At 37.5% G+C, this 25031-nt stretch overlaps 1 protein-coding gene across 7 annotated transcripts in view; it reads right to left on the bottom strand.

Annotated features, from left to right (window-relative positions):
- LOC122400481 (acetylcholine receptor subunit alpha-like) overlaps positions 1-25031 on the bottom strand; it is a 176581-nt gene that overhangs the window by 106398 nt on the left and 45152 nt on the right. The gene's annotated exons all lie outside the window — the stretch shown is intronic.

The raw sequence follows: 25031 nt of genomic DNA, 5'->3' as shown, positions 1-25031 counted from the left end.
ATAGCAAATAATATTTATAAAGTAATTATAAATTTGAGACCGAAGCCTCTAAAATTGATCGGTAAACCGATGTTCTACAACCGCATTGTTTGGCAGCCTATCGTCCATATTTAATACAGAAACAGTGTTCCGGGTGGTGGTTGTGCCCTCTGTCCCTAATCAAACAAAAGGGCGTAGCGATCTGTGGGATCTGGGAAGAGACAAGGGGGCAAAGCGAAAACACGGTGGGTTTAACCCTCAGTGACCCTAACTGGACAATAGAGTTGACTTTGGTCAACTGTTCCTGTATGGAAACCATGTTTATCAAACACCGTCTGAAACATATTCCGTCGCGAAAAATATTATGATTCAATTTCTGTGTCCGCGTTATATAATTTATTCATTGCTTTTTCCTTTTTCATACATTTCATGATTTTATATTTATTTTATATTTATTATCGTAGAATCACTTGGTTCGAATTCTGTTCCATTCGTATCGCAATAATAATTTTTTTTAAATGTATTTCTGCATTCAACATTGTTGTTATAATAATGACAATTGTAATATTATATAATAGAAAGATAATTTAGATAATGGACGATTGGAAGTGCAAAAACGTTTCAGACCCGTTGTAAGCGAATTTAGTGGATGATTATTTAATGGCTATTCGGCGAAGAGTCAAAATCTTCGAAGCAATTGGTGTCAGAGTTAACGTATTTTTGGAACAATAAACGTCAGCGACCACTGGCGTTCGAATAAAGGAGATATTTGCATCGACTATCTAACAGTGGAATATGCTTCAACGTCAACCGACGTCAAGCACGTCGAATGAATTAAGATTGGCGGTTATTACATTTAGTTGAAATATTATTTTCAATCAGAATTCTAAGAAAACGTACACGAAGGAAAGGAATATTTTATTCGTCTAAAATTATCGAGCTTTTTAAAGAAGTATATAATAAATTGCAACGTTTTACCCATAATATTATATTGTTATAATATTATAACATGATCTATCATTTTCTATATTCAAATCCACGTGTGATGAGTAAACAAGTATTTTCCCACTATTTAAACATTTATTGAAACAGAATTTCTGAGTAAAATTTTGTTATACAAATGTTTCAATGTTTACTGCTTTATAACAAATTATTTCAAAATTTCCCTAAGCCCAGTGATATTTTATGAAAAGATATGTCAAAAAGGAAGAATAAAATTTTTTCATACGAAGCTTCATTTTCAAGAAAATTGAGTTTCAATAATTATGGCGCTACGCATATTGCAAGTAGAAATAGTAAATAATTGGTCAGACACGCCAGACAAATTTACAAGTGCAATTATTTCGTAAACCTAGCATTCTACAAAAAAATGTTATTTCATATTTTCCGCTGATATTTTCACGAAAAATCACACTATATATTTTTTACAGTGTTAGGACCAAACTTTTTTAATGAAAAGCATTTAAAAGCTTCTGAAAAACATTTTGATGTTTTAATAAATATCATTATCATTTAATTATCGTATTAATAATTGTTACAAAGTTACAAAAGTTTCTATGCTTAAATTACTGCCTTTCATTTTACCACGCAACGATACAAAATTTGACAATTGCTGGATCTTCGAGTCGTTTCACCGCGAAGCATTTACGAAATTCTCTCGGTTCATCTACCGCTAATTTAAATTCGGAGTCGCGCAAGTTTTAATGAGTTCGGTATTCGTTCTTTCAGAAGAAGAACGAAACTGTGTGACAGCTGTGAAATGTAAACGCCTCAGAGGTACCAAAGCAGCGAGAAATAAGTAAAGATAAGCTTCAATGGACGAACTTTTAATCAACGCGAACGTTCTTATGCTTTAATATCAGAGTTCCACAAACGCAAACATTGTTCCATTTCATAAATCTAACTTAAACGCCGTTGAAAGTATTCCATAAATCTATCCATAAATCCATAACTACAAGATCATTTTGTCCATCTAAGAAACATTGAGAAACTTAAAGTAAACGCAAAGGAAGAAGCGAAATTGTTTTCAGAAAGTATTTTTGAGATCTTTATAACTTTGGATACTTATACAGTTTATGTATGCTCAAATATTAAAATATAGTACAGTAAACTCCTGTATAAAATTGCAATAAAGTGGAAGAATTTCTTTTCGTATTAGCTGTTTATAAGTGTCTACGTTTATTTGTTAAAATTAATTTATATACATCAGAGCATATTTAAATAATTTCATTTACCTGTTAAAATTACCAATAAAGATACCAGAATTTATTTTTGTATTAACTTTTTATAAGTGTTAACGTTCATCTGTCAAAATTGATTCATAAATATCGGAATATATTTAAATTATTATGTTAAGTATTTAAACAAAAATTGCAATAAGTAGAAAGGTACATTTCTGGTTGTTTTTTTTTACTCTGGTTATGACCAAGAATTAATACCGTGTACAGAGAATGCAGCATAGAGGATTTTTGTCGCGCTAAGCTAGTAATCTTACGTCGCATTAAGAAGATTAGTGTTTACCTAGAAAACTTAAATATAGGGACTAATTCAGAACAGTACGGGGGAATTAAATACGAACGTAATATGCGAGGGAAATTTCACCCAGTAGCGAAATTTAAAACTCGAATAAACGTTAATGTAGAGCAACTTTGTAAAAAAAAATAATCAAATTATTCCTCTCGAGGACTGGAATTTTTCCTTAGAGCTTGTTATATTTTTTCCAAACTTTAATCTCTTCGATAAAATAAAAACTTATGAAAAAAGAATTAAGAATGAACAGTACAATTATTAAATAAACTCCTCAGTTTCCAGCGCTGTTGTAGTAATTAAGTTTGGCCATTATTAATATCTGATGTGTGACCTTTTGTAAATGGGGTCGGTTAGTCTGCTAGGGAGTCGCTAAAACAATTGAGGACGTATGTTGGCCTGCGAGATTTGGACACAACAGAAAGGTCAACTTGCTAAATGCAAATAATAATTTTCATTGTTGTTTAATTTAGTCTCCTATATTCTAATATCCTTTTTTTAAATTAAAAAGGTTCGTGCATAAAATTTAATTTCGACTAGAATGGGAAACTGGAACACAGAAAATGTATCGATTCAATTCTGACGCCTCGTACAACTCCATTTCATAAATTGACCGGACGGATATTCTATCTGCAGGTGGAGGGAGACAGAAATTTAGAGGGGATTATCCATTCATGACGAAAATGGTCATAAAGCATGAAATTACTGATGTTCCGCGCAAACCTCGGAAACCGGCGTAATTAGTCTTTAGGGATTTAGGGATATGCCCATTCCGGGCTAGGAACAGTGATTCTTAACCACCCTGCTGTGAAGGTGGCCACACTGAGCCGCCCAACTCGTTTCCAAAACCCTTCAAACATAATGTAACTTCTATTTTCACTTGATTTCCAAAATTCAAATCTGATTCACAGAATGTATAATCAAGTGTGGCGGCCAAGGCACCACATACGCCTTAGCCGTTCGAAGCCGCTACAATGTATGGTTGCACACGAGACGATGGTTGCACACGAGACGACCAGAGCCGCGTGAGCCGAAAAGCCGTTGTCGTCGTCTCTGACCGTCTTTTGTTTTTGAAGGCCTCTTGGTACGGTGGCGATGATCGTACCAGAGAGTCGAGCGTAACCCGCACCACGAGTCACGTCGTTGTACGACAGCAACAATAAAATTGTGCGGAACGGAACAGAGCGGAGTCATTATCTTCCCGATCCCACATTGGTGACCCCGACGTGATCTCGCCGCGCAAGTAAAGTTTTTTTAAGAAAATTTGGACATTTTTTGTATACGGACAATATTAGTTAGTGTAGATAAATAAGTGTATAGCGTTAAGGACATAAGAAAAGGACACGGTCTGACAAATAGTAAGCGCGGTGTGTGTGTGCGGTGAAACTATTTTTTTTTGTGACCAAGCCTGGTAAAATGACTGACCCTAACGTTAACGCAGGGACATCCGGGAGTGTGCCGTTGGCGGTTGATCGCGTCGCTGTACGAATACCCGAGTTTTGTCCTGGAGACCCGGAGATGTGGTTTTCAATGGTAGAGAGAAGTTTTGAGGTATCCAATGTAACGTCGGAGACCACGAAATTCGGGTACATTCTCGGCGCGTTAAGTACGCGACACGCCGCGGAAGTAAGAGACATTATCATGAATCCCCCGGCCACGGGTCCGTACACGACGCTCAAAAATGAGTTTATTCGCCGGCTTAATGCGTCGCAGGAACAGAAAACGCGGCTGTTATTGGAACACGAGGAAATCGGGGACAGAAAACCGTCTCAATTTCTTCGTCACCTGCGCGGATTGGCCGGTACGGCTTTTTCGGACGGTGTATTGCGGACGCTTTGGATGGGCCGACTACCTGCTAATATGCAGGTGATTTTAGCCACGCAGCGGGACACCCCGCTGGATAAGGTGGCAGAGTTGGCAGACGCTGTTGCGGATACGATGACACAGCGGGTACACGTCACGGAGGCCGCGATTACGGGCGTATCTGCATCCTGCCAAATACCCCCGCCGGGCCCGAGCATCGAGGCCATGTTAAACATTAAGATGTCACAATTGGCTCTTTCCTTGAGGCAGGAAATTTCTGCCATCCGTGAATCCTTGGTGGACCAGGGGCAATCTTCCCGTCGCAGGTGGACCCACCGAAATAATCCAAACTCGCGCTACCGCAGACGATCTCTATCGCGATCGCGAGAGCGGCCCGCGGGAGGACAAATGGACCATCAAGGGAAATGCTGGTACCATTGGCGGTTCGGTCCGGCCGCGCAGAGGTGCGTTGCACCGTGCAATTGGGACGCCACGGATCAGGGAAACGACCTGGGGAGTCGTTGATGGCGGCCAGCGACACAAATCCAGCATCACGCCGCCTCTTCATCTTAGACAACAGCTCGAAGACGGAATTTTTAGTGGATACCGGGGCTGATTTGTGCGTTTTTCCGCGCCGCCTGCTAGGCGGATTGCGAGAAAGATCGGAGTACCAGCTGGCGGCGGCGAATGGGAGTGTAATTAACACCTACGGGACAGTGTCGTTAAACCTGCACCTCGGCCTACGACGGGATTTCGTGTGGCGATTCGTGGTTGCGGATGTTACAAAACCCATAATCGGGGTAGACTTTCTCGATCACTTCGATCTTATGGTGGACATCCGCAATCGTCGCCTCGTCGATCGGACCACGTCGTTAACGGTCCGCGGAACACGAGCCGAGGATGAAACGACGTCGGTGAAGACAGTAGCAGGGACTACCATTTACCACCAGCTCCTGATGCAGATGCCGGAACTTACACGGCCTAGCGGCACCCCGATGAGGACTACGCACCAAACGGTGCATTACATCGAGACAACCCCTGGAGCACCCGTTTCCAGCAAGCCGCGGCGGCTTGCACCGGACCGGCTCAGGGCTGCCCAGAAGGAGTTCGACGCGATGGTGAAGATGGGCATCGCTTGTCCTTCGAAGAGCGCGTGGTCAGCACCCCTTCATATGGTTCCGAAGAAGGGCGAAGAAGCTTGGAGGCCTTGCGGTGACTATAGAGCGTTAAACGCACGGACAATTCCCGACCGATACCCCGTGCGTCACATTGAGGATTTTGCGCAACAACTGAGTGGCAAAAAGGTATTTTCCACAATAGATCTCGTCCGAGCTTATAATCAGATTCCGGTTGCGTCGGAAGACGTCGGAAAAACGGCCATTACAACGCCGTTCGGGCTTTTTGAATTCCCGTACATGTCGTTCGGGTTACGAAATGCCGCGCAAACATTTCAGCGCCTTATCGACGAAATTTTACGCGGTTTCGATTTTTGTTACGCGTATATAGACGACATTTTGGTCGCCTCAGAATCCCAAGCCGATCACCTGCGCCATTTAGAATTATTATTTAAACGATTAAAAGATTATGGCATTGTTGTTAATCCGAATAAATGCACGTTCGGACAGGAAGAAGTTAAATTTCTAGGCTATCGGGTAAATGAAAGCGGCACTCAACCTTTGCCCGGCAAGGTACAAGCCATAAAGTCATTTCCCCTTCCGAAAAACGCGAAGGATTTGAGGCAGTACTTGGGAATGCTTAATTTTTACCGCCGTTTTATCCCAAATGCCGCTCGCTTTCAAGCACCCTTGAACGACCTTCTAGCCGGCAATTTAAAGGGCAAGACCCCGATAGCCTGGACTTCGGAAGCGCGTCAGGCTTTTGAAAATACCAAAAATAGTTTAGCAAACGCAACCCTGCTTTCTCATCCTGCGGTCAACGCTCCATTGTCGGTTACCTGCGATGCTTCTGATTACACCGTAGGAGCTGTTTTACATCAGTGCGTCGGCAACGAACGACAACCATTAGCATTCTTTTCTAAGAAATTAGGATCTGCCGAAAAGAAGTATTCAGCTTACGACCGGGAACTACTTTCTATCTATTTAGCAATAAAACATTTCAAACATATGCTCGAAGGCAGACATTTCACGATTTTTACAGACCATAAACCCATAACTTTCGCTTTCAAACAGAAATTAGATAAATGCTCTCCTCGACAATTCCGATACCTAGATTACATTGCGCAATTCTCTACAGATATTCAACATATTTCCGGTAAAGACAACGTCGTTGCCGATGCACTGTCCAGAGTGGAAACGGTTAACCACTCGATTAATTTCGAAGAATTGGCAAAATCGCAAGCCCAGGATGAGGAGTTGCAGCGGTTGTTGAATAGCGAATCTAGCCTGCGATTACGCAAAGTCTCGTTGCCTGGCACGTCTTCCGAAATTTTTTGCGATATTTCGACTAAGAATGTAAGACCTTATGTCACCCCTCCTTTCCGACGCGCAGTTTTTAATATGTTACATGTATTATCACATCCAGGTATTAACGCGACGATCAAGCTCATAACGCAACGTTATGTTTGGCCGTCGATTAAAAGAGATGTTCGCACGTGGACACGTTGCTGTATACCGTGCCAAAGATCAAAAATTTCCCGTCATGTGACTGCACCATTGGCTACATTTGTTAAACCTTCTGCGCGATTCGAACACATTCATTTAGACATAGTAATTTTACCGGTGTCCGAAGGTTTCAGGTATTGTCTGACCTGTGTAGACAGATATACGCGGTGGCCGGAAGCCTTCCCCATGGTCGATCAGGAGGCCCAAACCGTAGCTCGAACCTTTTATGACGGTTGGGTAGCGCGGTTTGGTGCTCCCGTACGGATTACCACCGATCAGGGTAGGCAGTTCGAATCCAAATTATTTTTTGCGCTGAACAATTTAATTGGATCCACACGCCTTCGCACAACGGCGTATCACCCAGCGGCCAATGGGATGGTAGAGCGTTTTCACCGACAGCTCAAGTCGGCTATAAGGTGCCACGGATCCGACAGGTGGACAGAAATACTTCCGACGGTTCTACTCGGTATTCGTTCCGCCTGGAAAGAAGACCTCGGCGCTACCTCAGCGGAATTAGTTTATGGCGAGCCATTAAGATTACCGGGAGAGTTCTTGTCTTCGCATTCAGCGGAAGGCACAGAAAATGCTTCCGATTTTACTAATAGACTACGCAACCATTTTTCTAAATTGAGTCCCTCTAATGCATCACGCCATTCCGTTAATCGTACATTCGTTTTCAAAGATCTTAGCAGTTCAACACATGTTTTCATCCGAACAGATTCAGCCAAAACTATTTTACAACCCGCTTATGAAGGTCCATACGCCGTAGTGCGCCGAGGCGAAAAAACATTTACAATAAACATTAGAGGTAAGGAAATAAATATATCAATTGAAAGGCTAAAGCCTGCTTATATGCTAGCAGAAAACAGACCGGATCCCGTGAGCATAGAAAATCAGCCGGTCACACAAACAAACGTACCTGACAATGCGCCGGTTATACAGCAACGTGTTACGCGTTCAGGTAGACGCGTACGTTTTCCCGAGCGATTTCAAATTACGCGGTAGTACTTAAGGCTTGCGCATTATTATAATAAGTATCATATACCATTTATTTTTTTCCATCACTTTTATGTACTTTCATGTATTTTTAGGTATTACGTATTATATATTAAACTCCATGTAAATTCCTTTTTTTTTCAACTCTGTTCAAATACTGTAATGTAAGTCTTAGTTAGGATAACGTATTTTATATAATAGAGTAAATGGTAGTGGTAATGTAGTCGGTCAATTTTTCGTAATTGTGCCAATTACTGGCAGGGGGGTAGTGTGGCGGCCAAGGCACCACATACGCCTTAGCCGTTCGAAGCCGCTACAATGTATGGTTGCACACGAGACGATGGTTGCACACGAGACGACCAGAGCCGCGTGAGCCGAAAAGCCGTTGTCGTCGTCTCTGACCGTCTTTTGTTTTTGAAGGCCTCTTGGTACGGTGGCGATGATCGTACCAGAGAGTCGAGCGTAACCCGCACCACGAGTCACGTCGTTGTACGACAGCAACAATAAAATTGTGCGGAACGGAACAGAGCGGAGTCATTATCTTCCCGATCCCACACAAGAATAAAACTCCGTTAAAGTTGTACGATTTTTATTATATTTTAATTGTCCATCAAAATTTATTTTATAATTTTTCTATAAAATATGCTTTATTTCCCCTTGAAATATGATTTTTAACAATGACTACACAGAAAAAGAAGCGAAACTCGATGTTTCCCGGATAACTGATCGGTTTTGCCTTTCATATATCCGGGTGTTGTTTATTCTCTTACCGCTCGTGAGACACGAGTAATGATAAAGTGGATCGAATTGGTTTGGATTCCCCGAATCTGCTCCATTTGGTGTCATTATTAACAATTCAGGGTTGCAACCATCACAATCGATGATATATCTATAATTGCCGACAGGATGAATCGGGGATTAAACCCGCGCACTAGAGTTCTGAAGCGGGTACAGTTGCTAATCGCTTGGCTGATCATCACTTCACCTAACCGTGCTCGCCTCTTAACTCGATCCATATAATATTCAGGGTAACAACGATCTGATCTACTCGATTCCGTGGTTGAACGAATCGATACCTAAATATTTATCACAACGAAAACTTAAATCATTCGGTAAACAGTATTTTTTTTAAATTTATTAAAATAGTACCTTCAATCAGAATTCAATTATGGAAATTTTACAATAACTTGTTTTTAACAAATTATTTCAAAATTTTTCTAAACTCAGTAATTCGGAATGAAAAGATACGTCGAAAAGGAAGAATAACATTTTCACGTGCAAAATTTCGTTTTCGAGAAAAGCGAGTTTCAATATTTATGGGGCTACATAAGTAATAATAGTAAACAATTCGTCAGACGCATCAGAAAAATTGCGATTATTTCATGAACAGAACGTTGTATGAAAAAATGTTAGTATTTTCACGAGAAATAACACTGTATTTTGTATTATATCATCGTGAGATTAGTTGATAGAAATAATTACGATTTCGTAAAATAAGACTGTTTTCATTAAAAGTCCCTTAATTTAATCTCTAGATTTTAATATCATATTTTCATGAAAGTATTATCAATGGATCGACTAAGATTTCCTCGATTAAAATATGAAGAGTATATTAAAAATAAAATTCTTAAATGAGGACAGTTGTTAAAAATAATTTTATCTGTTGGCTTGGTTTTAAAATTATATTTGATGTATTTTCGTGAGAATATTACTAATGGATGTACTAGGATTTCTCTGATTAAGGTATGAAGAGTATATTAAAGAAAAAAAATACTTAAATGGGGACAGTTATTATTATAAATCCCTTTGTGTGATGACTCGTTTTTAAAATTATATTTTGTCATTGTATTTTGGTAAGAATATTACCAATGGATCGGCTGGGTTTTCTCAATTAAAATGAGACGAAATACGGCCGTGTTCAGATTACAGTACTTCAACGTCAATCCCCTCTGTGACGCGGTATCATCGCCATTACTATTTTTTTTTCTTCAACGCGAGAGACCCGACGACTCGAGCGCCCATAGATTTAAATACCGGCTGGCTGAACTCCAAAGCCAACGTGGCAACTACTAATGTAAACTAACAACTTTTATACTCCTCATTGTATCCCTGTAAAAAAATTATAAACGAGTAACGAAGTTTTCTAGACGATAATAAGTCCAAACACGACCTTATTCGTGTTATTTTTAATCGTGTACAATTAAGAACCTTTGCTAGAAAATTATTGAAATGAATTGTGACTAAAAGCAATTGGAATAAAATATTATAAATTGTTAACGAGGTTTTTTCGACAATAATAAGTGTTAATGAAAATTCAATTGCACATAACAACGTATTCTTGTTGCTGGAGCTCAACTTAAACAACGACTGTTGCCGGAAGATTGCACGAATAATGCGTACCTCCATGAAATCGATCGCTTCCGCAAATTACGAGGAAGTTGTTCGTTCATCTGCAGCGTCAGGATTAGGTGTTGAGCCAGTTGGAAATAATTTCGGATTGCTTTGCTGCATAGGTGCGATTTATCATTCAATCGTTATCATTGCGATTCACAAGGAACAAGTTCATTCATTCATTAATAAGAAAACTAAAATTAATTAATAAAACGAAATCTAGATCATTTTTATAGAGAGTCGTATCGACGAACTTTCAAAATTGACTATTAAATTTTCCTTTGCAACAAACATAGTAAATAACATGGTTTTGTTTGATTTATCGTATTCTTAACTACTTACAATTTTATTTACTTCAAACTAATTTATTGACATCCAGGAGGTTTCGAGATTGACTATTTAAATTTTCCTTTGCAACAAACATAGTAAATAGCATGGTTTTGCCTGATTTATCGTATGGTTAACTACTTTCAATTTTACGGTTGAAAGCATAGAATTGTTTTCGTGTTATGTTCCACACGGACACGTCTTATTTATTTCCAATTAGCGTAGATTGTTTTCATATTTAGTGACATCGACGAGCTTTTGAAATTAACCATTAAATTCAAACACATTTGATCTGATACGCTGTAACCAACTGGATCTGGTGTATTCCGTTAATGACACATCGATTACAAGGGTGCAAGTAGGAAACTCTGCCATGTGTTTCCACTGTAATATACCAGATGCGCCAAGTCTCACACAATTTCAGAACTGATAACAGCATTTCAGTGATTTGATTTCGTTAAATTAACCAAGTTAGGCAACTTCCTACTTTATTATCGCAGTATATTCCTAAGGGAAATCTAATCACCTCTGTCGAACTTTTGTGCAATTTGTTCCTTGTTGAAATATTCCAGCCATTTAAATTTTCTAAAAATAAACCTATATTTGTATACGTGATGTATTATAATTCTCGGTTATAATAACTATAAATATACCAGTAACTATTGTTCGATATATATTTCAACCTGAATAAAATTTTATATAAATTTAATTCGCACCTTGGCTTCCGGTTGCACCCAATCGTTTAAATATGCTCAGAAATCTGCGAAAAAAAATTAATAAAATTCATATTATAGACTTTGGGGGTTGGGTTCACCCTTAAGTATTTCGGAGAGGTCACGGAGCGAATAATTTACGTACGTAAAATAATTTACATCTAGTTGTCAGGTTTCTCAGGGAATTTTATTAATTTTATTGCACTCCTCCCCCTTTATGCGTCTTCAAACCTTGAATATACACAGTATGTCGGAAAATAACGGAACTTTTTAAATTTAATGAAAACTACTAATGCCATCTATTGAAACAATATGTAACCTGAAAGCTGTATATTTCTTTTACAAAACAAAAGCATCATTATTGGAATCGACTAACGGATTGTCAAATTATAACGGTTAAAGTGCCAGTACCTTGTGTCACTTCGTCGCAGAAACACAATAGAACAGAGAGCAAATATTAAATTTTGTTTCAAGCTCGGAAAAACTTTTACAGGAACATTTGAATTGATGAAAAAAGTTTATGGTGATGATTGTTTATCCCGTACACGTGTGTTCGAATGGTATAAACAATTCCAGGACGGTCGTGATGATTTGGAAGATGAGCCAAAGCCAGGCCGGCCAAAAAAGAAAAATCGCGATGAGTTGGTGGATAAAGTGCGTGAAATGCTTACCAACGATGCGACTTCAAGTGTGAGATGGTTGGTAGACGTATTAAATACGACTAAAGACATGATTCACGAAATTTTGACGAAGGACTTAAACAATCGGAAAGTCTGTGCTCGATTTGTTTCTCACGCATTAAATGAGGACCAACAGATTGCTCGCGTTGAACATTGCAAAGATCTTATTAAAACAGCCAGACGGAACTGCACATTCCTGAATCGATGTGACTGGAGACGAGACTTGGTGCTTCAAGTACGATCCACAAACAAAGCGCCAAAGTGCAACGTGGAAGTCCTCAGACTTTCCGAAATCGAAGAAATTGCGATTCCAGAAGTCACGAGAGAAGACAATGTTGATCTGTTTTTATGATTCTAAAGGTATTATACTTCGGGAATTCGTTCCACAGGGTAAAAATGTCAATGGTGAATATTATCTGGGTGTTATGGAGTGTTTGGGGGAAAAAATCGTTCGAGTGAGGCCCGAATATCGCGCGCCAGGAAGTTGGTACGATAATGCACCATCGCACAAGACTGTCGCTGTTCGTGAATTTTTGGTGAAAAAACAGGTCTGTGTGCTCCAACATCCTCTGTATTCGCCGGACTTATCTCCATGTGATTATTTTCTATTCCCAAAACTCAAACTAGCCATGAAAGGAACGTTTTATGACAGTGTTACACAAGTCCAAGGCGCCGTGACAAGAGTCATTGAGGCGATTCCGCAAAATGATATAAAAAAATCTATGCTGGCACTAATCGAACGTACCCAGCGGTGTATTGATGCAGAAGGGATGTATCTTGAATAAAAAAAAATAATTTTGGCAAAATAACTAATTTTCTTCTTTAATTTAAAAAGTTCCGTTATTTTCCCGACATACTGTGTAATAGCTATAATACAATAATTTCTTTGAAAAAAAGAAAATGGTAGAATAATAGGATTAAAGGAATTGTTACAGGAGTTGTTGATAGCTTATTCTCCATGAAATTCGACTAGGAATGCCGAATATTTCGTAAACTGTTTATCCTAGACAGTTATTCCAGTCAGTGAACCAAGAATGATCGTCCTTTAGTGGAGGATCGATGATTCCGGGATCGATGCACCCTAGGTGGTTTCCAGGAAAGTTCTTGGGGGAAGTTTCCATGCTAGTTTCCACTGCACCAACATCTGCAGACCAATCGACCGAACATTGTCCGAGTCTGCACATTGTCACGCTCGCGATTGTCCATTGCAGACTACTTTGCAGCAAGGCTAGCGATGTTGCTGTCGTCAGCGACCATTTTGTTTTTCGCTGCCGTGTCTCCGGTTTCTTATACGCGTACGACTCCAACTTCCGACTGGTATCAACCGACCAAAACGATAAGACACCACCGTTTATATTACTAGGATGAAAACAGTAATTTTCAAAAATTTCTAAATTTATTTTTTCTTTTATAGAAAATTGTCAGTTTCCAATAACTTAAGAAACTTGATATCTTCATAATTTTTTATTACACGTGTATTATTTTAGGTCACTAGATTCATTGTAATTTATCATTTTTAACAAAAATATCCAAGAAACCATTAAAAAACTGGAAATTCTCATGTGGTGGAATCGATAAAAATTATCTTTGTTATCGATCGATTTTGGACGATACTTTTCCTCCACTCGGAAGTTCAGAGTTTAATGATTCAACCGGACGTCGAAACGTTAATTTGCCGCAAATGAAATGATCACGATCCGCGTTGCAACATCCAGATCAAGGGAGAAAGCGCATCGATGGAAAAAGCTTTTCTGGATTACTCGGATAAAACAGTTCGCTCGTATGAAAAAGGTTCTCGGTATCATTCTGAGCTCTTGGGACTTCCGGAGCTAGTATTTCCTCCGCGATATCGAGCCACCAACAATACATAACATTTCCTGCTGGGGAAACTTTATGAACGAGAATTCGGTATCTCGCAATTTCTGCTCCCAGAACTTGAAGATTTCATCGAAAGATTTCAATTTTTTTATTGTTATGCTTCACACTCAGACAAAATTATTTTATTCTTTAAAACGGACCATCTTGGTAAATCAATTTTGTTTGGTTCGAGTGGCCAGATATAATGCACAAATATTTTATCAAGATTCCAAAACAAAGATAGTTTTTAAAATTGACTTTTCAAGTAGTTTGGAGAAAATAATGTTTCCCTGTGAAATTTCGACCCCTTCGTCGAGAACAAATGTATTTTTAAGCCGGTCGTGTTAAGTGGGACATCCTGTATATGTCGGATACATTGAAAACTTGCACCGCTGAAACAGATCGTCGGGATCGCAGACAGGTCGCGACATTCACTGAAATTTGCGTGCCAGTTTCACGGATATTAAACTTGCTGCGGAAGTTTCTTCTACGAGTATATATTGCGGCAGCTTACAACTTGCGGTCTAAAAGTTCGAGTTCGAATACGAAAATTTCCCCATTAATCAACGTGCACGCTTCGGGAATAGTAAATCGTGGTTTCCAAGCTTTCGATGCAAATTGTCGTATTATTTGTGCCAGATTTGTTCGTGCAGCTGTATAAAATACTTGAAAGTTAAGGGATATTGTATGCAAAAGTATCAATAAGGTCGACGAGTAATACTCGAGGTTAAACAATTCGAGAACTAAAACTGTATTTCTGCTGTAATTATTAATAATTCACTTGCGGTTAATAATAAATTTCTCCGAGTAAGTTTTAGTTTAATACTCGACCACAAACTAGAATATAAGTTAAAAGAATATTAGGATTTTCTTCGACTCCTCTGATCATACCGCACTGTTTCTATTATACTTAGGCTGATGTCCATGTAATACAAATAAAACCAGGTAAAGGATGATTCTACGTGATAAAATAAGTCGCAAACGTACAGTACAATTAGTTCGCAAGATGCTTCGTTTTCGAGATAATTATATTTGAAAATTTGTACGTCTGACCATATATTGCATTGTTTCTACTTGTACTGATATTCAAATAATCATGGTATAACCGATTAGTGGGTGATTCTATGAGGGAAAATAAGCCGAAAATGTAAAATAAAATTTTCATACGATGCTTCATTTTCGAGATAATTACATTTGAAAATTTGTACTTCTGACCATATATTGCATTGTTTCTACTTGGACTGATATTCAAATAATCGTGGTATAACCGATTAGTGGGCAATTCTACGAGGAAGAATAAGTCGAAGAAGTAGAATTTTGTTCAATAATGCTTTGTATTCATCGTAATTGAATTTAAATATTAGTGGGAATGAATACGATTTCTCTGGTTCGTCCGACTATTATGCGATATTTCTACTTAGAGTAAAAGTTTCTTGCGTAATGTTTCAATTTCTGGATAATTAAATTTGAATATTCACTGCTTCTACCTAGACTAACATACAAATAACAATAATAATAATGGTACAATCGGAAGGAGGATGATTTAACAGAAAAAAAGTAGGTTAAAAGTGCGGAATAAAATTGTAATCGTACGATGGTTCTATTTCGAGACGATTAAATTAGAAAATTTGTCGGATACGCGTACGATTGAGTACGTGTTTATATTTGTTTGACGCGTGTCGGTGAAACCAGGCCAGTTTGCTTCCATATTTGAGACAAAGACGGGTTGTCCGCCGGTCGGCGCTTTCTGTCTTTAAAACAAACAATCGGACGGAAGCGAAGAGACGAGAAACACAGCGGCAGAGGAATAATGGGATCTACCCTTCAATCGGCTCCACCGACCAATTGATTTGGCGCCAGGTATAGGCTTCCAGGTTTTCGTATTCTGGATGATACGTACGCGAGGAGAGTATTCTAGCAGACCGTGATTGATTCTAAATTGTTGCTCCTCCCGACTGTGCCAGCTCCAATTCCGTTATTCACCGACGATATTGCAAATTATTCACTTATACCTGGCTATTATTCAAATAACTTTACTTCCAATACGCTGCTACACGCATCGATTTTAATTCGAATACAAACCTACTAAAACATTCAACCTGGTTACAAAAATTTTTAATTCATACCCCCACGAAATACAAATCATTTATTTTCGTTGTCAATGATTTCTTTCTGAAATGATATCTCGATTAAGATTGTATAAAATCGAATTTCGATAAGTTTACAATTATGAGAGTAAAGTTATACAAAAACAACGGAAAACATACTTTCGATTTTGAAATGTTTCACATTGAGCGCCAATGTCTATTAAAACGTTCACTACACATTTTATAAACTTTTCCAAATCGACAAACAAATATATCGTACGTTAATAAAGTACATTGATTTTTCTGGAACGCATAAAAAATAAAATGGCCTGAATTATAAACATCGTCGACACCATAATAAAGCTATCGTAAACGTAATAATTCTGTTGGTGTGTATAGCGCATCCGCCAATAAACAGACGGGATACCGCGATAGAAACGAACAGAGAAGCAATATCTCAGAGTCGACGAGCGTAGACGCGACGGATCCGTTCGTCTGCCGATAAAATCTCCGCGAAAACAGATGAAACCGAGAGACGGAAGCCGGCTTGATAATACCGGAACACACAATGTAATTTACGGCCAGCGGCAGATGCGCCGTTGAACGTATCCGTTGTCAATACGGGAATCGTTCGAGGAACGTAACAGGTTCCGTAAAAGCCGCGGACGCATAATGAGATGATCCCCCTTTTACACTTGCAGATACGCCGGAAAGCGCGACGCGACGCGTCTCGACGCTCCTCCGCGGTTCGAGCGTCGCGTATGAATAATGCAGAACGAGTCGAGCGCCCTGACGCGTTGCTTTCGTTCAGGGGTGTTCGTGAAAATCGAGAAACTCGCGCTGGAAATCAGCTAGGAATTCCCTCCGGTCGCCTACTGGCCAACCTACACGAATCTAGTGACATTTTTTTGTCGTCAGATATTAAGTTGCTGCACATTAGATGTACAAATTTAAATTGTGACAACTATATTTTTATCGTGAACCAAATTGAGGCTGAATTACAGTTTAAAAACGTGAAATCGTCGAAACGGTTGTTGATACCCAATCGTTTAATCGGTAATATGCAACAATATCCCTAATGATTCATCGAGAATCAAAAGAATCTAATTTTTGCCTCATACGGGGAAAATGAAATAGCTACAAAATTGGGAAATAATTAGTACAATAGGAGGTTATTAGTTGAAATTTGAAAAAACCAGTCAATGAGGAATCTAAAGTCTTTTGCGGCTGAAATTCATACGACGTCAGTGGCGTATAGTGGCTGAAATTCGAACGACGTCGATGTGGCATCAGTGGTCTCTAGCGGTTAAAACTCGTACGACGTTAAATTGTCAATAAAACAGTGAATATCTTGTAGTGAAAAAAGTTCTCGGTCGTATATATACACCTTGGACAGCTAAAGATCAGAATAAATACATTTTGTCCATCGGGAAACAACATTTATCCATTTTTGAACAAAATCTGTGTGTTTTTAAGCAAGATGAACTCCTAAAATGCAGTTTCTTTCAAAAAATGATCCATGTGTTTAATGAGAGATTCCCGCCTAGGTTTCTTAGATTTGTTAAAGATAAAAGATATTAAAAATTATAAGTGTTACAACGAGTACAGAAATTCGAAACTCGATTAAAAAAATTCTTTTAACTCTGAGAATTAACTTTAAAATAACGCGTTTGAAAGGTTTTTTGAGTCGGATATGGATAGAAGGTTCGTTTTTCGGCAAAATGTCGCCAAATTTCCTTTCTGTCGCGCGTAGGCGGAATTGCATACGCCGCGCTCGCGGTTTTTAAATGGTGCGGCGCGGATCAATATGTCGGAGACTGGTTCACGGAAGAAAAGTCGCAACGAGGAAGTGCATTTCGATTCCTCGCTACGGAGTATATCGATATTTATCGCGCGCACGGGGATAAGACCCCAAAGTGTCAAACAACCGCTGTCTATAATTCAGGGGTTCAACTCTTCCTAGTCATAAATTTCAATTCAGAACAAATATACATACGTGCATGTATTTTTTTTTTCTAAATCAATTTAAAAATTCATTGAATCGAGATCAAAAAAAGTTGTTTACTAATTGCAATATAATTGTATTCTTTGCCGCGTTGATAATTTAAATAATTTTATTTTTCATTCAAAATACAAATAGGAGAAAATCCTTTGAATGATATGAGAGTTTTAGAACCGCACTTTATAACTATTTTTTTATTCTTAGAACAGTAAGGGATCAAAAACTGACTGTTACATTAGAACCAATTAAAAATTTCACCAGCTTCGAATCCCCGTGTTTCAACGACACTCTGCCACGAGTTGAAAGTCCGTAGCAGTTATGTCAGAAAAGAGGAAAAGTTTCCGATACTGATTAGCAAAAAAAAAAATCAATTCCGTGTTAACAAGTTCCAGTATTCAAAGCCTCTGTTTACGTCGAGACAAGCTTCACCGAGTGGCTCTGCGTGTACAAATATTCTCGAGCAAAGTGTCGCGAATAGTACGAATACGAAGAGACGGGGTGGTCTAATTAATCGCAATTACAAGTACTCGCGGCGCTAAGAACGACTTAACCCAGAGTCGGGTGTAATTACCACGGTAAGCCACTTGCAAATGCATTGGTGCCATCGTACGGTACCTACGAATCAAAGTTGTTTACCACAACGATTGTGAATCGAAAATTAGCCAGCAAACATGCTAACCAGAAATAACGAAACACACATACCACTAATTCCATTGCAAACTGATGTTTTTGAGATCTTTTTCAAGGTCATAATTGTAGGGAATTATGTGAGACAACGAATTGTATATTATTATATTTGTAGGGAATCAAGTGAAACAACGAACAGCAAACTGCGAACTGCCATTTTTCGGTCTTCTTTTCGGTCACACTGCGCAAGGCATCCGTTTTTACCGCTGCGCCATTGTTTCAAAAACGCCGACACTCGCTCGCGCACATCGCTCGCTCATTCTCTCTCTCTCACACACACTCTCTCTCACTCATTCCTACATATTTGTAGGCACTTAGAAGTCATCGATATTTCTTTAAATAGGACTATATATTTTTATAATTTTGATGTATCAGCTGAGATCAAGACAAACACAATGATGTATAGGAAGGTGGCTTTGAAATGACCTTTCAAGGTCGTCGATGTTTCTTTATACGAGATAAAACATTTTACTGATTTTATATTGTTTTCATGAATGAAAATGGTTAGTAAAGGTCGATTGTTATATATCAAATTGGAGTCTACAGTATATGGTTGTCATAGCACTTGGGATTGGATGATAGCAAGAGGTTATGTTTGCTTCACAGCAGATTCTTTTGTTTACTTTCTTCAGATGAAACTGGGTATTGAGATATTGCAAAGGCAGAGTTTGTGGCGCGATCTATTTTGTAGAAATGTCTGCGGAGAATGTTTAGCCACGACTAATTTCTAAAGAGATTAAGGCCCTGGAAGTGTTCCATTACCATTAATTTTCTACATTTCCGTCGAACACGTGCACTTGTAGAGCTTTGTCCTCGATAGCAATTGCCGTATCATAAATTCACGACACTGCCAGATGTGCAACCAGCCAGGCCAAATTTTCCTACGCTTCGTTAACCCGCAGCCCAACAGCCCTAAGGTGCCAGGGTGAACGGAGCTGGAACATTCTAAAAGACTGCCCACATTATAGCCACTCTCGATATAATTCGTTAGCTGGTCCGCCTCTTCTATAACGTAAATTTTCCTTTAAAGTCTCGAAAATATTCGTTGGGTCCCCTAAACATAACCTCAACCATCGATCTATATTAATTATTGAAAATAACCGATATCATTGTAGAGTAAACGTTTCTCGCACTTGGTAGCTAGAAACTTCTGACAAATGAAATTTATAATAATTAATAGATGACTAAATATATAATTTGAGATTTTTTGTTTATTGTTTTGGTAATCGATAAAATATAAATTTCATTAATATCTAAAACAACTAGCGTTAACAAATTTTATTAAGAATTCCGCCATTTTGTCTGTAACAAATAGGGAAGTGAGTCGAGTATAGTTTTATTTCATTTAAAACTAAATTTCAATGCATGATATGACTTTTCTCATTTTTTTAAATATTTTTACTAGGAACTACTCTGCTAACAATGGATAAATAACTTGCTAGACGCGACTGAAATACGATAAAAATTTGTTCCAGCGTAACGTAAGCCTGGGTCAAAAAGTTAGAATGCCGCCTATGTCACGACTGCTCTTACTATAACAATACGGTCATTAGTGCATAAGCTGGAAGCTGTTTCCAAGCTCTGACCCCCCTTTTTCCCCAACATGGACGATTTTCTGCACCTGAAATTCTTCTCGCGCGTCTTCTCCTACTTGGCACCAAAGAAATAATTTATTATAAGAAGTTTCGTATATTACGATCGCTCGAAATGTAATCTCAAATGATTATTCTTCTCTGAAAATGAAATGCTCGAGCCAACAAGTTGGAGATGGGAAAGTTTTCTGTAAATAAATGTAAAAAATAGCATTTTGGACAAAATCTAGTTCGATAAATTTGAGAATTTCCAATCAACATTGCAAAATTAAATTAGTTTTAAGTGATTATTTCAAAAATATAAAATTATTCATTCTTTAACGATACATACAATACATTTAGGATCATCCCCCAGAAATTGACCCAATGATTTTTTAAAATAATTATTCGAGCTTGTTACGTTAAATAACAAGACTAATTCTACGTTCCTCATAACGATTGAGTGGATGAAAAGTTCGATTAATGATGAAAGAATGTTTGATTACCAAGTCGTAGGACAAGAGAAAGTGAAATAATTTCGCAGGAAATCGATGCAGGTGGAATGTTTGCAGAACAGATAAAAGGATTCAACCTTGTTGTAAAAAGATCCGGAGGAGTTACACGAAAATCCACTCAACACTCGACCGGACTATTGTTGACAGAAATACAAGTCCTTGAATTTCTGACCGTTGAAACCAAGCGCGATTGGCATGATCGATGTCAAATAACCGATTCGAATTAAATGAGAACTTCATTAGGTTGGTAATGTCATTAATCTTCTTACACTGTTTTTTTTTAAGAAATAGTCCTTACTGTATAAAAAAATTATCAGGTCTAACAATAAGAGTATTTGTCGAAAATTCGAAATTTACCACATTAATTAGAAACATTCTTCAACTCCTAATTTTAGTCAAATGTTAATTTTTTTATGGACTGATACTACTAACAGTAAGAATATATTTATATTGCATCAAGCTTTTGAACAGCGAGAAATTATTATGTACAAATGCGAGGTACAGCTCTATGTTATTGAAATTGGACTATTATTTAATCTTCATACCAAGTAGAATATATTCGAGTCCAAAAAAAATTTTAATTTAAAAAATTGTTCAATGTGAAAATATAGTAGACCAAATTAATTAGAAACATTCCTCAACTCCTAATTTTAATGGAATGTTAATTTTTTTGTGAACTGATACTACTACTAAGAATAATATATTTTTTATTGGATCAAGCTTTTGAACAGTGAAAAATTATTATGTACAAAGACGAGATATAGCTGTATGTTAGTGAAAGTAGACAAAAATTGGACTATTTTTTAATTTTTATACGAAGTAAAATTTATTCGAGTCCAAAAAAAAGTTATAATATAAAAGTTGTGCAATTTGGAAATATATTGATGACTGAAATAAAAGTATAATTTGTGAACGAATTTTTAGCAACTTTGAGTTGAATTACCGAAGAAAATTTCACAGTTTGCTAGAAATAGGTATTAATATCGTTCGTAACCCAGCAAATATGAACGTTACTGGTGTATGACTGACGCGACTGCCTGTGAATTGCATGTTTCAGTGGAATACGAGTGACACGGCAGTCAACGTGTTGAGGTACGTCTCCACTATAACCCTAACCACGAATACAAACCATCTACACAACTCGGGATTAGGTTTAATATCAGCTAATCAACGTCGTTTAGATAGAACAAAAAAAACGAAAATAATAATCTTGTATCCAGTAATAGAACAGCATTATTATTTTTATTATAATACTACCTTATTTTACTATAATCGATGATATAATTAAACACAAGTAAATTCTGCGAGGAAAAATATGATGAAAATGTGAAATATATATTTTTATGGGGCTTTATCTTAGAGAAATATAATTTTAAAAATCTCTACTTTCCAGATCTTGTTTTAACATTGTTTATTATACTGAAAGATCGATTAAAAGCTATTTAAAATTTTATCTTGGATACATTTAAGTAATACTGGACTTTCTATTGTATTGTCACGAAATATAAACAAGATAGTGTTTACAGAAACATAAAAAAAAAGAATTGTGCAATATTTCCAATTTTTGAAATATTTTGTTTAGTTGTGTATCCTCTGTTGCTCAAACCAATAAATTCTATTCAATAGTTAACACTATAAATTTGAGAAATTTAACTACTAAAGGGAACCTCGAGAAAGAATTTATATTATTTTGTAAAGAAAATAAAATAATTTGAAGTATTTTAAAATATTGAACATTTCAAATTATTATTTTTCGTCTCAATGGCAAAATTAATTTCCCATGTGTATTTAATGGAAATTTAATATCTGAGTCTACGTAATTTTCCATAAGATAAAATATTAATATAAACCGCAGACTCCGAGGTTATTTAACCTTAAATCGTCGGTCGTATCTACGAAGCGCTGTGGAAACGACACAGTTCGTTATGACTTCCATCACACGTCGCCTAAACGTCTCACGCGTCTGAGAAATTCATATGATCTTAATATGATAATTTCATTTCCATTTCACCGTGGCATCTTTGTACCGTTATCAAATTTAGAGTACTCATTTATGATAAGTGTCACGTTTCCGTTTGAAGCAACCATCGTTGCATTTTACATTGGCTGCAGACTAGAATACATGAATTCATGAAAGGCATAACGCTTGAAAATATTATTTTACTGTCCCATAAATTCATTAAGCCATTCCTTTTTTTATACAAAGAGCTAAAATTTATACTTTTTCTTCCTTTAAATTTGAGATCTATAATTTCCCAAATAATTGAGCTTGCACATTTTCACTTTCTCGAAAAACTATAAATCAAAAGAGTATTTTAAAATTCTAAAATTTAAAAATAACAAATTACAAATTTTTAATTTTAATAGAAAGTTAAGATTCTTGGTTTCCAATTACGTTAGTTTCTATCAAACAGAAATGTTAACATCGTCGAAAACTTGTACGATTACTATTTCAATTCCAGTTGATTTAAAGGCATTTGAATGTCGATTGAAAAGTGATCAACGATCCCACGAGCACAAATAACGATAATCCGGGATGGTGTTAAGGGAGTTCGTGTCGAATCTTGGAATTTCCATGTCGCGGACAATAGACGTTTCGTAATAATCAATACGAGATCCGAGCGAGACAAAAAAGCTCTGCTAACGATTCGACGGAAAGGAAAAGTTTCATCGCCTGCAATTCGCTCGTAAATCGTTTCTGCGCCTGTATACGTTAATCAGGAAAGGAAATGAAAGGGTTGGCGAGATCAACGGGGTGGGGGAGAGAAAACCAAGTGGAAGGTATAAAAAGTGGAATTACGTGGGGATTACAGTTACGGGTGCGATGTTCGCGAGTTGAATGAATTTTCGTCGAAGTTACTACAATCGATAACAAGAATACGTTGGCTGCTTTCGTTCCCCAGACATAAACTACGATCGTTGAATCGCCCTGAAAACAATATAAACTCGCAAATAAAATTTTAAAAAGCCTTATTTCCCCTGTTCCCGCTTCTTAATATTATAATAGATTCTCTAGTCGGAGGGCTGTAAACAAATTTTCATCAACGATTTTTTTAAATATTTTACTGTATTAAAATATATAGGGCGAACCACTTAATTTATCCTATTACTGGTGGTCCGTTAAAATTGGTTTAGGGAAAGCTTTGAGACGAGTATATTAAATTTTCTGCTAATTGTTATTTTTTCAAAATTTTCAAGGTGACATATAGTTTTCTTTTTATAAAGAAACTTATCGTTCAGTGGATATCACATTTGCATAATAAATACATTTCTTTCTATTTAAACAAAGAAAAATTAACAAAAATTCTTAGTTATAAGACTTAGCAAAAAATTTAGTATACTCATCGATAGAATCACTAATAACAGAAAAGAATTGAATTGATCAAGTCACGTGGTTCACCCTGTAAAATTTCAAGAAAACCAACTTTCGCTGAATCGAACTGAAAATATAGTCAGTTTTCACGATTACTATTGATAGTTTAAACAGTTTCTAGCGTAAAATTCGTATCCAAAATAGAGTAAGATATTTCGTATGGTGAAGCCAGGGCTAAAAAAGTGAAGAATTCCAGCAGGAATGCGTTCCGTTTCTCGGTACGTGCTCTCGCATAAATGAAAATCATTCGACATAAGAGCTCTGTGGTCTCTTGCAGACGAGGAGTATTAAAAGCTCGTCTGATCCACGAAGATGCAGAATTCGGCGACGTTATCTCGCGGTATGAATACTTAACGAAGGTTTATACAGTTGGTGGTCGAAACTATGGGTGTACGAATGAATGTGCAGCTAAAACCTTGGACAGTAGTAATGGGAAAGCCACCGACAGTACGTGGTTCCCATTGACTCCTAGGCGGGATTAGGGATTATATGGACGGCTAATACATGCATTTATGGAACGGAACCCATCTCGAGACTAATTTTCCTGGCTAATGGCAGTATCGATAACGATGGATGTGAAACCATACTCATGATTTTTAAGCAATTCAATTCTTGAGATATTCATTCGTCCACTTATGATCTGTCGAAAGAGTAGACATATGATATTAGTGAACAGTGTATTTAATCTTCTGGAATTTACGGTGTGTCAGACAAATATACATTTGTCTTTTCAAAATTTGAAACAGCCCATTACCGACGTTCTTCGATTGATATTATTAAATTAACGATAATAAAATACGCGAATACCGTTACGACGAATACCTGGTATAAATCGAAATCCTCTGAATGGAAGGTACTGTTGAAGAGGTGCCACGTCATTTCCATTACAGAGGCTGCAATGCG

This window comes from Colletes gigas, unplaced genomic scaffold (assembly GCF_013123115.1).
Source record: "Colletes gigas isolate AHSC1104 unplaced genomic scaffold, ASM1312311v1 Colletes_gigas_Sc00018, whole genome shotgun sequence".
In the NCBI taxonomy this organism is placed as follows: domain Eukaryota; kingdom Metazoa; phylum Arthropoda; class Insecta; order Hymenoptera; family Colletidae; genus Colletes; species Colletes gigas.
This window is presented reverse-complemented; position numbering and strand designations above follow the sequence as displayed.